Genomic DNA, 14,549 nt, shown 5'->3' on the forward strand with positions numbered 1-14,549 from the left:
AACATCCCATACCAGAGAGGTACATTTGTTATAACCGATGAACTGAGCGGCAATTCTCTAATTGTTAATATTTACCTTTATCATTCTTTTTTCTTATTTCTTCTCTTTCTATATGTATATACCTATGGCCATATCTGCATCTATATCCATAAACTAAAACGATCTTTGAGCAAAGTAGTTGGATTGATTTAAACTACTTCACCAATTGTCTTTCAGGCCATTTTCCTTTGGTGGCTTCTTGAACTTATCAAAGAAGCATATTAATTCCAGAATATTTTATGAGCAGCATGATTTACGATCATTTAGAAAAGGAAGTAGTGATCATTAGGAGCCACTTCATATTATTTAAGAATAATCCATACTGGATCCATGTTATTTCCTTGGAAAAGTTGCTCTTGATTTTGAAAATGTTTGTTCTCAGATGAATCTTCCTTCCCTCCATCCCCAGTCACCTTGTTACTGGCTCTGACCCTCTTGGATAGAATATTGTGCCTGCTTTCTTATAGGTTGTCCTGCCATTAATCTTTCTACTGGTTAGTCCATTCTCAATACCAGAGTAATTTTTTAAATGAATATCTAATATGGAATACACACCAATAAATAAGAACTGCCATTAATGATTGTTTCTAAAGATCTAAAAGTACTATCCATCAATTATAAATGCAACTCTATAGTGGGAACTTTTATTTGAGGAGCTCATGTAAATTGGCAGTGTACTATATTGTTAATTTTTGGTTGTGTTAAGATAATTGTTAGTTGCATTAAGAGAAGTGTATTCACACCCAGCAGGTGTAGGTCAGCTGTTGAGCATCAACCCAGGAACCAAAAGGTCACCAGTTTGATTCCTGGTCAGGGCAAGTGCTCAGGTTGCAGGCTGGGTCTCCTGTGGGTCATGTGCAGAAGGCAGCCTATCGATGATGTTTCTCTCTCATCGATGTTTCTATCTTTCTAGCCCTCTCCCTTCCTTTCTCTCTAAAAAATCAATAAAAACATATTTAAAACGACAACAACAGAGAGTGTATTCTTTAGAATGGGAGGGGGTGATTCCTCTCTTACATTGCGCTGCCCCCTTCTCCCCATTCCACCACCATCTCTGTTATTAATAGTGATATTTTTCTTTCCCCCCAACAGCCATGATCTGAATTTCATTATTCAGATAAGTTCCAAGGGAATGTATCCTCAAATTTGCATTAAATTACAAAGATTCATATGGCCAAATTTAGGTTTATTTCTACTTCCATTTCTTTGCCATTTAAAGGTGAAAACATTCTTCTCCCTTTCTTATCAGAAGCAAGCACAGGATTTAAAGAGTTTTTATAAGCTTAATTTAAAATCAATATTTCTCTGCTCTCTAGGCCTTCAAAAAAAAAATACCCAGGATAGTGTTAGCCTGGAAAGTAAATGTGTAAAACAAGTTCTGAAAAAATCAGAAAATCAGCGTTAGACTGGGCCATTGGAATGAGCCACTCTATTTCAAAGGCATACACATTTCCAATAAATAATCACTTAACTCTTTCCTGCCTATCTCCAATCAAAAATAACATACAACCACTCTAGATGATCCATTATACTCTGACAATATTAAAAATTATTATGTTCACCTTTATTTTTAGCCTAAATTATCTCTCTATAATACCATGCACTTGACCTTAGGAACCCAGAAAAAAACTCTCCCCTTTACTTGCAGAAAGAATTTCTGCTTTCCTCCAATCCTAGATAGTGAGGTTTTTTTTTTCTTTTCTTGCTAAATGCTCATTCTTCCAAGATTGATCTAAACCCACTGACTCTCTAGGGTCAATGATTCATCATTTCTTTGAATCCGTCCCTTCCAATTTATTCTTCTCACCAGGCTATTAAATATTTTCCATTGAAAAGTCTTTTTTTTTTTTTACTGCATATCTCATTATAATTATAGTGCCAGGTAAGTCTTCATAATTCATTTGAAAGAATGGACTATCATCATCTCTACTTCCTCACCTTCCAATTTCTCTCAAAGCATCAACATTAGGTTTCTGCCTTCCTTTTTCCATTAATAGTTATCTTTAAAAGGTAAAAAAAAAAAAAAAAATCCCATTCTAATAGTCTTGCAAGTGTAATGCACCTTGAAACTAAAATCTCATAGTTTCTCTAAAACTGGCGCTTTCTATGGTCTATAACACCTGAAAAATCTCCTTGGCCTCTTCCTCCCCAGCCTCAGCTCATCAGTCACCAAATCCTACTGTTTACTCTGAAATTTTACTCTATCAATCATTATTTATTCAGATAATCAATGGGCCTACCACATAGTCAGTGCTTAATAAATATTTACATATATGAACTAATTTATTGAAGATGGCCATTGTCAAAACAATACTACTAGCTGCCTCTCCTGCTTGCTTATGATAAGTTTCAAGAGAGCTATGCAATTCATCAGCCTGTAGCCTGGATGTTTCCCTATCATTTCCTGGACACTAACTTACACCCTCTGAATAAGGAGGCATCTTCTTTCTCTTGCCTTACTGGCTGGTTTTTATGATAACAGACTACTCATAACACATTTTCCTTGACTTTTGTTCTTCAACTGTCAATGTGATTAGCAGACCTAGTACACCTTCAGTTCATTCCCAGATCATAATCTTATTCCCTCCTCTTCTTTAATGATTAATTCCTCCAAAGATTCTGTTCAAGTAGAGAACCAGCCAGGCCTGGGGACTTCAATCTTTTCCTGACTTTTCAGCAGCAGTATTTGGCCTTTAGTTATTTAAAATTTTAAGAGTTAAGAAGCATCTATATTTTGAGGCTATTGCAAAACCCTGAAATTTGCCATTGGCCAAAACCTGTCTAAGCATTCACTTTTACTTACATTATTTCTATACAGCTGTTCCTGTTCCTTAAAATAGGAATAGAAGCTAAGAAGGTTCCACAGCCCTAGAGGATTCTCATATTATTCTCATAAGAAAGAATACAACTACATATATATATACAGTTGAGAAGCTGGTATACACCAAAGTTCTAGAAAACTAATTATTGACTCTCTACTATAGTCCTTCTATTGTAATAATGATTATAGCCACACTTACTTAGCACATATGAGGTGCCAAATGTTGTTCTGAAGGTGTTGTATATAATCGTTTAATCTTCCGTCAAAACTACGAGGTGGGTAACATTGCCATCTTCCCAATGCTGTAGGAAAACTGAGTAAAAAATGACTTGATCAGTCACATAGATAATAAATGACAGACCTCGGGTATGAACTATATATTTAGTTATTAACCCACATTGAATCTTCCTGAAGACACTTAAGAGGTTCTTTGCCAACTAACCCCCTACCAAACTCAGACCAGGTGACTTACATAGTAGGAAACATGTCTCTATGTTGCTTTCCTGATATATAGTACATTTTACAAAGCTTGTTGCATGCCAAATGGCAGTAACATGAACAGTGCATGTGCAAGGAATACACATCATTCCAGGAATTCAAGCATGCCATCTGCCCAAATAAGATTCTTGTTAGCCTGAGGAGAAGACTGACTTGTGTTTCTTTTCAGTTACCTAAGTCGATATATTTTGGAACTATACCTCAAAGGGCTTGGAAAATCAAAATAGGAGAGTCAAGGAGAACGAGACATCAAGTCTGGAGAACAAAGGGCACTCATTAGTACCCTCCTTTTCTTCCCTGAAGCCTCTAGCACCTGGTCATCTTCAAAATCTTGTCAAGAGAACAGAACATAATAATAGCATTTATCTTGTAGCAACTATCAACTCTAAGCCAAATGTTTCTGTATTGTTATCTTTAATCACAACCAAACCCCAAACTTGATATATCATTTCTCTATTTTGTAGCTGTTTCCCAAGGCAGAATGAGTTTAGCATTACTCAAAGATCTGGAGGGGGTGTGTGTGAAATTGGAATTAAAAATTGAGTTTCTCTGGTGCCAGTGTGTATGCTCTGTTCATAAACACACCATGACTTTAGTTAGCCATAGGAAGGCCTCTTTCTCAAGCAGAAGTAGCCCAGTACTTACCTGCTCCCCTAGTGAGCACCTGTGGCTCAACCGGAATTGACAAAATTGCTGCTAGCTTTACACTCCAATGAAACTGGTTCTTCATAGCAATAATACCTATACATCTTTACAGATGTACTAGAGGCCCGGTGCATGAAATTTGTGCATGGGGGGTGTGTGTGGGGGGAGGGGAGAAACCCCAGCCCAGCCTGCACCCTCTCCAATCTGGGACCCCTTGAGAGATGTCCGAATGCCCGTTTAGGCCCAATTCCAGTAGGATTGGGCCTAAACGGGCAGTGGGACATCCCTCTCACAATCCAGGACTGCTGGCTCCCAACTGCTTGCCTGCCTGCCTTCCTGATTGCCTCTAACTGCTTCTGCCTGCCAGCCTGATCACCCCCTAACCACTCCCCTGCCAGCCTGATTGATGCCTAACTGCTCCCCTGCCAGCCTGTTTGCCCCTAACTGCCCTCCCCTGCAGGCCTGGGTCCCCGCCCAACTGCCCTTCCCTGCAGGCTCAGTTGCCCCCAACTTCCCTCCTCTGTCCGCCTGGTCACCCCTAACTGCCCTCCCCTGCAAGCTTGATCGCCCCCAACTGCCCTCCCTTGCAGGCTTGATCCCTCCCAACTGCCCTCCCCTGATGGCCATCTTGTGGTGGCCATCTTGTGTCCACATGGGGGCAGGATCTTTGATCACATGAGGGCAGCCATCTTGTGTGTTGGAGTGATGGTCAATCTGCATATTACTCTTTTATTAGATAGGATAGAGGCCTGGTGCATGGGTGGGGTCTAGCTGGTTTGCCCTGAAGGGTGTCCTGGATCAGAGTGAAGGTTCCCTTGGGGTGTGGGGCAGCCTGGGGGAGGGGCCTGTGGTGGTTTGCAGGCTGGCCACACACCTGTGGCGACGCAAGTGGAGGCCCTGGTATCTGGGATTTATTTATCTTCTATAATTGAAACTTTGTAACCTGGAGCTGAGCCAAGCCTTCTGCTTGCTCTGTGGAAACAGCCATTTCTGTTGGGATTTATTTATCTTCTATCATTGAAACTTTGTAGCATTGAGTGGAGGCCTAGGCCGGCAAGGGCAGGTGGAAAACTTGGCTTCCTCCATTGCCAGAGAAACCTAAGCCTCCCTCCTGCTCTCCGTGGCCGCAGCCATCTTGGTTGGGTTTATTTGCATATTCACTCCTGATTGGCTGATGGGCATGGCTTGTGGGTGTAGTGGAGGTACGGTCAATTTGCATATTACTCTTTTATTAGATAGGATACTTGGCAAATTAAAAGTTGAAGATTGATTAAGCATGTTCAGTAACATGAAGAAGTACCCAAGGATGAGAGAAAATTAAAATAATAAAAACCAAAATGGAAAAAAAAAGATAATGCAAAGTGAGTATATCAGTCAGGATGTGCTAGATTATACTGCAGTAACCAAGAAAATTGACTTGCCAGGGGAGCTGCATTGTATTCAGGCTGTTTTATGTTTTTGGCATCTCTTTTTCAACACACATTTTTCACAATTTTCACAATTTCAGGGAAAGAAAGTGCTGGTGCATCTTGTACTGTCAACTTAAATATCTCCATACAGATAGGGCATATAGTACTTTTCTTCCAACCATTGGCTTTTCAATGTGCCTAGAAGGAAAGGAGAAACAAATATGGGTAAAATAGATGTCTGCTACACAGAGTAAAAACAAAAAGAAAGAGGAGGGGGAGTTAGAGAGAATGAGAGTATAAAATAAAAAGATATAAAGAAACTCAAAATCAACAGAGCACAATGGTTTATGATTGCATACTAAATTGTAATAGCTTTGCTATCTTTTCTTTGGTTCTGAATGTTAAAAATTATTCTGAAGTCTTTCAGGAGAAATATGTAAATTTCCACCATCAGAGATGAGTCAGCTCACAAATTGTTAATACTTACCCTCAACATCTCAAGATTTTGAGATGTTGTTCCATCGCTGATGGCTTCCGTAGGCGGTTGAAGAGAGTAGATGAATAAGACTGAAGGGACTGAATATGACAGCAAGACAAATAGTTTGTATTATAAAAGTAAATCATTTCTCTGATCCTTTCCTGCCTTTTTTAACCTAGAAAAATGTTGATTACATTTATATACTTTAAGATCTTGAAGGCATGGACTTATCACTTGTATTTATAACAGCACCAGTTGTTCTATCACTGCTTAGAAAAGGGAAAATAATTTTGCCACTTTTAACTTGAGCCAAATTTCCTTAATTTTACAGTAAGAATATAGTTTTAAAAACATATGTTGCTGGAAATAAGAGCCTGAAGAAAGACCATGGCCCTTTAGCTCAGCTAAGAGACATCATGTTCCTCTCTGTTAAACTTCCCAGAGCTAATGTAATCTAGATTACATACAAATTGAATGGCTTTCCAGATGTGCATATACTTGTAACAGGTTATTGAAGAGTATAGACACATAGAAGTAAAATTATGAGAAAGTTGATTTTTTTCACTGACTTTCCTCTTGGTCAGAGTATGCAAATTTTCCAGACAATCTTGTTTATTAAAAATCCAACCAAGTCAGCAATATCAATATTGGATGGATTCAAAGCTCTTCTTTTTCTTCAGGGACAGATAGACTCAAGTAGCTTGGTGGTGGTGTATTCTTATAGGATTCCCATTTCTAAATCTTCTAAAAGCTCTGACTCCTCTGGGCTTGGGTTACAGATATCATAGAAGAGTGTCAGTTATCTTATGATGACACAATCCTCTTCTGATTGGTTGTTGCCACTTCTTTTTTTAAAATTTTATTTTATTGTTTAAAGTATTACATATAGTAGTACATATATCTCCTTTTTTTCCCCATTGACCTTCCCCCAGTCTTCCCTATCCCCTGTCACATGCCCTTTATCATTGATTGGTTGTCTGTGCCTTTTGAAGGGTATTCAAAGTCTAACTTTTTTTTTTATTATTGCTAAACTGTTTAATCGGTTGTTCATAGTTTTCCCAAAATTATCATATAAACCTGACATCTAACATGTTGGTCATATGTTTATGACTACTGCCAAGTTAAGGGCCTCAGAACTGGGTATTTTAGGAAGAAAAAAATTACATCCTTGCAAATAAAAATTTAAACCAAAGACTGACAATCTCAGAATATGTTTGTTTGAAAACTATTTGTCATTTTTCTCCAAACACATCTCATCTTTTCTGGGCCTTCTACAATCAACCTTTTCCTTTAGGTCAGAACATACTAGTGTCCCAGGGTGGATTAATGTCACCAAATGATATCTTAAATTTGAGTATTTCTCCCCCCTCTTCAGGTTTTAACTTTATGGTCAAGGTCAGTTTTATTGGAAAAGCTAATGAGATCTATGAACCTTCTTTCCAAAGTCCAAACTTTAAAGGGTTCATAAACCCTGGCTCAGGAAACTGGACTCTAACAAACCAGTGCAGTGGCATTGCTTCCGAACACAAAAAAATACACAAGTGAAATATTATTGGAGGTCATGAACATCACACAAAATATGTAGCCTGAATGAATACCATATGGTTAGCTGTCTTTAAAAATAGGATGGTTGGTATCACTATATTAAAAAAAAAAAAAAAATGAAATGCCCGGCCAGAGTGGCTCAGTTGGTTGGGCGTAGTCCTATGTACTAGGTCTGATTCCCGGTCAAGGGCACATGCCTGGGTTGTGGGCTCAATCCCAGGTATGGGGCATGCAGGAGGCAGCCAATCAATTATTTGCTCTCACATCAATGCTTCTCTCTCCCTTTCTCTTCCTCTCTCTAAAAATCAATAAACTACTTAAAAAAAAGAAAAAAGAAAAAGGCAGGACAAAGAACAATTTTTACCCATAATGATTTATTTTCTACAATATTTCGTTAAAGAGTTCATGATTTGCACTCAGTTATATAGCCAAGAGGCAACCAAGTGTAATACAAAGAATTGGTCTGAAGTCCTTGCGCTTGAAGGCTATACAAAGTTTCTTGCTTCAAGAAAATAGGAAAATTAATAAAAACACACACAAGCTCCTTAGGCTCCAGAATCTCAACAGAAAATAACACCAAGTTAGTGAAATTGTAGGTGTTAACATGGAAAGCAGATCTTGTGCAAACACAGGCAGTCCTCAGGTTACATTGGACTCAACGTACGTCGTTTTGTGGTTACGTCGCCATCTCCCATTTATTTATTTAAAAAAAAAGTTCCATCATTTCGATGTATGTACATATGTGCTTTATGTTTTTTATTATTTATTTACCACAAGTAAAGGTCAGGAATTGTTATCTTTCTTTTAAATTTCTTTTACGGTTTCACTTCATTACTGCTGTGTATGTGCTCCATGTGAGTGACATAGGTGCTTATGTAGGTGGGTTCCAACTTATGGCAAAAATCGCGTTGCATCGCGCTGTACGAATGGATCTCTGACGCAACCTGAGGACCTACTGTATTAATACCTAGGACTTCTGTATAGATGATCTATATATATAAAAAGCCAGCAACCATAACAGCCATAATGACCTTATAATGACTGGTTGCTATGATGCCTGCTATGGCCAGTGAATTAGCCAGTCAGGGGGTGGGGCCGGCCAGCCAGCCTTGTGGTCCATGCCTCCTGCCAGCCTGCCCCTGATTGGACTCTCCTACCCCGATCAAGAGCTAGCCGCTGGCCAAATTCCTCCTCCTCCCCCTCCCCCGCCCCCGGCCAGCCCCGCCCCCGATCAGCCTGCCCCACCTCGATAGGCCCACAGCCCCTCCCCCAGCCTGGCCCACCCCTGATCACACCCCCTATCCCAATACAGGGTGGGGCTGGCTGGCCAACCTCCTGCAGCCCCTCCCCCTGGCTGGCCACACCCCCGATGGGCCCCCACCACCCTGATTGGCCCATAGCCCCTACCCCCGGCTGTCCCCGCCCCTGATTGTCCCCCACCCCAATAGGGTGTGAGGCCAGCCAACCACCCATGGCCCCTCCCCCAGGCCGCTGGCCCCCAATCGGTACCCCAACCCTAATCAGGGGCAGGGCCTGCCAGCCAATTGCCCACAGTCCCTTCCCCCAGCCAGCCTGGCTCTGATTGGGCCCCGATCAGGGGCAGGCCGGCTGGCCAACCTCCGGACATCTTCTCCTCCTGACAGGCCCAGCCCCGATTCACCCCGATTGGGGCGAGCCTGCTGGACCCCATCCATGCATGAATTTGTGCACTGGGCCTCTAGTTTTTATTATAAACAATAAAATGCTATGTTTCCATTACAAACCTTTCATATTGAAAGGATCTCTAACATGAATTGCTTTAATAGTAATTATGAAGCAAAAAACGTTTAAGAACCTCACAGTGGGAACAATCCAACACTGACAAACTAGTGATCAGACATCCTCTTTTAATGCAAAACAAACACAATTCATAATTACATAGAGAATGTCCTATCTGTGGGTGTTATGAGACAAGCTAACTTTCCAGACCAAAAGGCACTCACTGCTAGGGATGAAACAACTTCTGAACCAAACCAGCCACATGGGGTTGGTTCCTTCAAAACGATGGTCATCTATTGTTCAGCTTGAGCAGCCCAAGGACAAACAGAGCACGCAAAACCATCCCTTCTCTTTAAACCCACCACTCACACGTGGACTGGCCACCCTCATCACTGTGCAGGTAGAGTGTGCGGAGAGCAGTTCAGTTGTAGTTTGGAGCTGTCATCCCGCTCTGCACAACTGCCACACGGATGATCCAGACTCAGTATTTTTCCCGAGAGCCACCTGCCACACCTTCATGAGGTGGCCATGACGGTGCACTCCCACACTGCTTCCTGACTAGGCCCCATTTAAGATGGACACAGATAGTGCCATTTTTTCCAGAGCCACATAACTTTCCTTGGTCAACTCTGGAGTTCCCGTGACAAGCAAGAGGACCCCGAGCATCTCTGCTACTGGGCCTGGGTGGAGCGTAGGGACTGGGAGCCCACTGCAGTGTGGTGCTGGGCTTCACCAGCCAGTTCTTGTGCAGATTCCCCAGCCCCCTAGTGTGTGGGTTCAAATTTTTCTGTTCATTTTCTTAACGGCAGGTATCCTACCCCACCCCTAATAAGATAAAATAAAATTTAAAAATCACACTATACATTGGAGAAGACAAATAGAGCAGCATTTCCATGAGAAACAGTAAGCTTAAAAAGCCTGGCACTGTAGTAAATGCTTGCATGACCAGTTTCACTGAGCGTGCTCAGGGGTAAAATTTTAGCACCACTTTTTTGGCTTTTTTTTTAATCTTTAGAAATTAAACACAACTTTTAACATAGAACACTTGAACAATAATGAAGTGTAGCCCTATAGATCAATACTGTTGTACAAATTGAAGGTGGGTAGTTTAGTCCCAAACTGACCATCCTGACTGCTGGTGGTCTTGATCCAGCATCTAGAAGGGTCCAGGAATCTGGAGAAGGTTCTGTGTGTAAATTAAATAAGAGTCCAGAGATGAAACATAATTTTGGAAGGCATTATGGGGAGCCAGAAGAGCTTGGCTGAAGAAATCAAGTTCTCCCTTGTCTCAGGACCCCTTGCTTTTTATTAACACAAATTGTCCTAAGACGAGGTAGATACACACATCCAAGGCCAGGTTTAGTACACAGAATCCATTGTCAGATTGGAGAAATTGTCTACAGCTGTTCAGGTGTTTGGCCAGTAGGAGGCAATAACATGTAGATTAAGATGCCCTCAGCTGTCTGGCAGCAAGCAATCAATTTATGCATCCTTTTCAGGTTTGGGGAAATGCCCTCAGCCACCTCCAGATGATTCAGCCCTGCTGACATGCTGGAACTGGCTTCCGGCACCTGACATCAATCCATATCACCTAAAAGTAACTGTCATCATGTTTGTAACAAGACATTCATTATTCTCAGCAGCAGGAAATCATGAAACAATCCCTTCATCTTCAATAGTTTTTTTCATTACCTCTGCAAGGAAAAGTGGCAGGAAGTGAGAATGCAGCCCAGCCTGGGCATCCGGATGTCAGCCCATTGCCCCTGCACGCGCCATAGCCTAAGAGGATGACGCCAAGCCCATCTTTATTCATCTCTTCCAGGAAACGAGACAGCTATGCCTATAATAGCATGTGTCATGTCTTAGACTGTGTCCCTGTCTGCCCCCTTCCCCAATTCCTGGCAGAAGGAAACTCAAAAGGTCTTTTGACTTGACTATTTGCCCATTCTGGAAAGTCACACCATCACCGTATAAACTTTTAAAAATAAATTAAATAAAAAGATTGTGTCCACCAGGTTGACATCCAATCCACTTCAAGAGTTCTCCCAGTGCGCTGTTGAACAGCGTGACCCTTAGGGTCTCTCCTCCCACCGGCCACTCCTGCTGTAGCCCTTCCAGCAGTGCCTCCGTTACAGTGCTGCATGGCCCCTTCCAAGTCCCAGCTGCCATCAGCTCTGCACCAAGGGAGTGAAGGCTGGGCAAGAGGGAGGAGGAACTTGCTGACAGGTACTTAGTCAGCAGCTATGGGAAAGGGAAATATGCCACAGGAAAACGGAATGACCGAGACTAAAATGAGCTGTTTGGAACCCTGCCCTGGTGGGGTGAAGATTCCCAGCCTATTAGGCAAGATAACGATTCACCTTGTGTAATCACATAGCTTTGTTCTAAAGTCCCGTAAAGGACTGAATCAACTGTCTTCTCACTTCCACAGGGAAACTAGGAAAAGGAACTCCTCAGCTTTTAAGTCCTTTAAAGATGTTTGCCTGAAAAGACACAAACAGCTTGGAGACCCAGGATTTTCTCCTGTGACTATTTGTCTTTCCACAGCCCAACCCAGCTGCTTGTTTGAACATCTATGTCTTCTGTGAACCTAGATGCAGCTATAGGCACTGCTACCAGGCGAGGAGTGAGGTAGCCGGGTGGTGAGGAGGAGGCCTCTCCTTTCACACTGCACGTAGCTAGGATGGCAGGACCTCCTGCAGGCATCCCAGTTCATTCCTCAGCAGGTGACACCACAGAGCTCTCTGTTCAGTACCAGGAGACTCCATGCGAGAAGAGCGCCAGAAAATCCAACTGACAGCAGGGTTAGAACTAAACCTTGGAGGTTGATTAAGCAACGAATGAGATCTGCCACGCCATCCAAAGGGCTTTCCATCTGGATGTGGGTGTCTGTCCAGGAGCCTCACAGGACTCACGGTGCCCACGGCCAACCCAAACATGGCGTTCACTTACGAAGCATGGAGGTTGTAACCAACTGTTGGTACACAATACACTGGACGTTTAAAAAAAGGAATTTAAAACAACCTAAAAATGTGTCTTATTGGTCTCCGTTGCCCAGATTGCCAGGGAAAAACACATCTACCTGATCTGGGGAGGCTACAAGGGTGCAAGTGGGGTAAACCTTCAGGAATCATGAATTGCAGCTCCCACTGTGTAGCCAGCAAGCAGGTGGCCACGTGCATGCCCAGGGCCTTCTGAACCCACAGGCAATTCTCACTAGTCATGGAGGAGCCCCAATCCAATGGAACCCCATAATGAGGAAAGGCTGAAATAAGGCTTGGGCCCTTGGAGTTCTCTGTTTCATTCAATATAACCCCGCCCTCCCATCCCACCCCCGAGTCAGCTGGAAGCTAACATCATAAAATGGTGCAGTAATAGAAGTAATTGGACCAGGAAGAGGAGGCTCTGCTCCAATGATGTCATAGCCATGGGTGGCCACAGGGGGGGTTGGGTGGGACTGGTCATGCAGCCCTGTGTCAGGAGTAATGACTGTAGAGGGGCGGGGCATGAAGAGTGCCATTCTGGAAACAGCGCTGTTGAGAAGCAACATGTTCTGCATCACTGATTGTCGCTTTCTCACTTCGGTACCTGGTGAGTCTGATCGTTTTTTCTGAATTCACTGGTCATTGGAGCCTGCAAGCCACCTTTCCTGAGCAAGGCGTCTATTGTCTGGATCGGATCCCAGTCTTGCTCCTTAGCAACCTCAGGTAAACATGTGGCTGTACATTTGACACCTTTTTCATTGATGAATTCAATTCGGGTCCCATGGACCCCTACCTCCCATCCAGGTCACCACTGGCATCCTCAAAGTTAGTAAGGAGGGAGGCAGAGCAGGAAAGTTTAGGCAGCTTCTCTCGGGTGCGGGGTGGGGGGAGGTTGGGGGGAGGACCGACTGTCCTTAAGTGCACTGGTTGACGTGTATTCCCTGAGTCCTGAATAAAGATTCATGGCTGAGAAGGTCCCAATGCAGCCACGAAGCCGCTTGTCCCGCCCTGTCTTCCATGTCACCAAGAGCCGATAGGGGCCATTGGTGAGTCTAGGAAGTCGTGGCTGAGGGAAGCCATGGAGGTGACAGTAGAGGACATCCAAGCAGGAGCAGCACATCTCTGCGGTCACCACCAGGTTCTTGGTGGCGGTGGCAGCTCCACTGGGTCCGGGAAGAGGACTCAGAGGGGAGAGTCCAGGTCCCAGAGTTCAGTCAGACACCTTCTCCTCACTGCTGCCATCCGCATGCTGGTGGGTTTGAAGAGGTCCCCAACTAGAGCCCGGGACAGTGGTGGCCTGGTTCCCGCGCGTGTGCGTGCCCTTCCAGATAACGTGGGCCTCTTGACCCCACCACAGCCCGCTGCCAGCTTGGGCTCACGTGCTCTGTTTCCCATCCGGACTCAGTGCTCGCGGTCTGCAATGCACAGACCCTGCAAGCAGAGAGCTTGTATTGCCCGGGGAACAGCTGTCACAGGGGAGGGGGGCTATTTTGTCTCTGAAATGAAGTTTCTTCCTTCCGATTCCGATTCCGATTCCAGTCTTTCTTCCTGTACCTTCTCTCCCGGGCCAGGCGCAGCCCAGGCGGACGGGACCTCTCGCGCGCCGCCTTTGCCTTTTCCTGCCTCTCCGAGCCATGCGCCTGCGGGGCTCAGACAAGCGGCCCGCGGGCGGCGGACGGGCAGCCGGGCAGACGGGCGGACGGGCGGACGGTCTGACGGGTGGACCGGCTGGCGATGGTGCCCGACGGCGGCGGAACTGGAGGGCCCACGGCTGGAGGTGTGAGCGGAACCGGCCCGAGCTGTCCGTATCCCGCAGCCACCGGGGCAGGGTGACGAGACGCGCGGAGGGGCTCTCCGGGGCCCCAAAGTCTAACTCTTGATGGTTTGGCAAAGATATGGCTTCTACGGAGCTTCTTCACTACAAAGTTTTCTTCAGGGCATGACGCAAAGTTGTCTCCAGGTTCCCCCGTTGAAACCTACAACCACTGCTACACCCCACGGACCCCTGTGCTGCTTACTCTCTCATTCCCCAACGGGAATCCCTCGCAGGTGGAGAACTGGCAGGATCATTGAAGCTCCAGCTGCCTTCTTATTTGCCCATTGCATCCTGAGATGTGTTGAGCAGAATAATGATCCCTCCAAAGATCTGCACAGCCGAATCCGTGGAATCGATAAATGTGTCCCCTGGCATGGCAAAATGGGATTTGCAGACAGAGTTAAGGTTGACAATCAGCTGGCTCTAAACCCAGGATAATTACAGTATCCTGGATTATGCAGGTGGATCCAGGGTAATCACAATGGCCTTAAAAGTGGAAGAGGGTGGCGGAAGATTGGGCCAGAGTGGTGTGATGGGAAAAGGACTCCACCGCCCC

General features: G+C 44.3%; 1 pseudogene; it reads right to left on the reverse strand.

The window, feature by feature from the left end:
* Positions 1-12,669: 12,669 nt before the first annotated feature.
* LOC103300696 (AMMECR1-like protein) lies at positions 12,670-13,572 on the reverse strand (annotated as a pseudogene).
* Positions 13,573-14,549: the final 977 nt, after the last annotated feature.

This window comes from Eptesicus fuscus, chromosome 14 (assembly GCF_027574615.1).
Source record: "Eptesicus fuscus isolate TK198812 chromosome 14, DD_ASM_mEF_20220401, whole genome shotgun sequence".
NCBI lineage: Eukaryota > Metazoa > Chordata > Mammalia > Chiroptera > Vespertilionidae > Eptesicus > Eptesicus fuscus.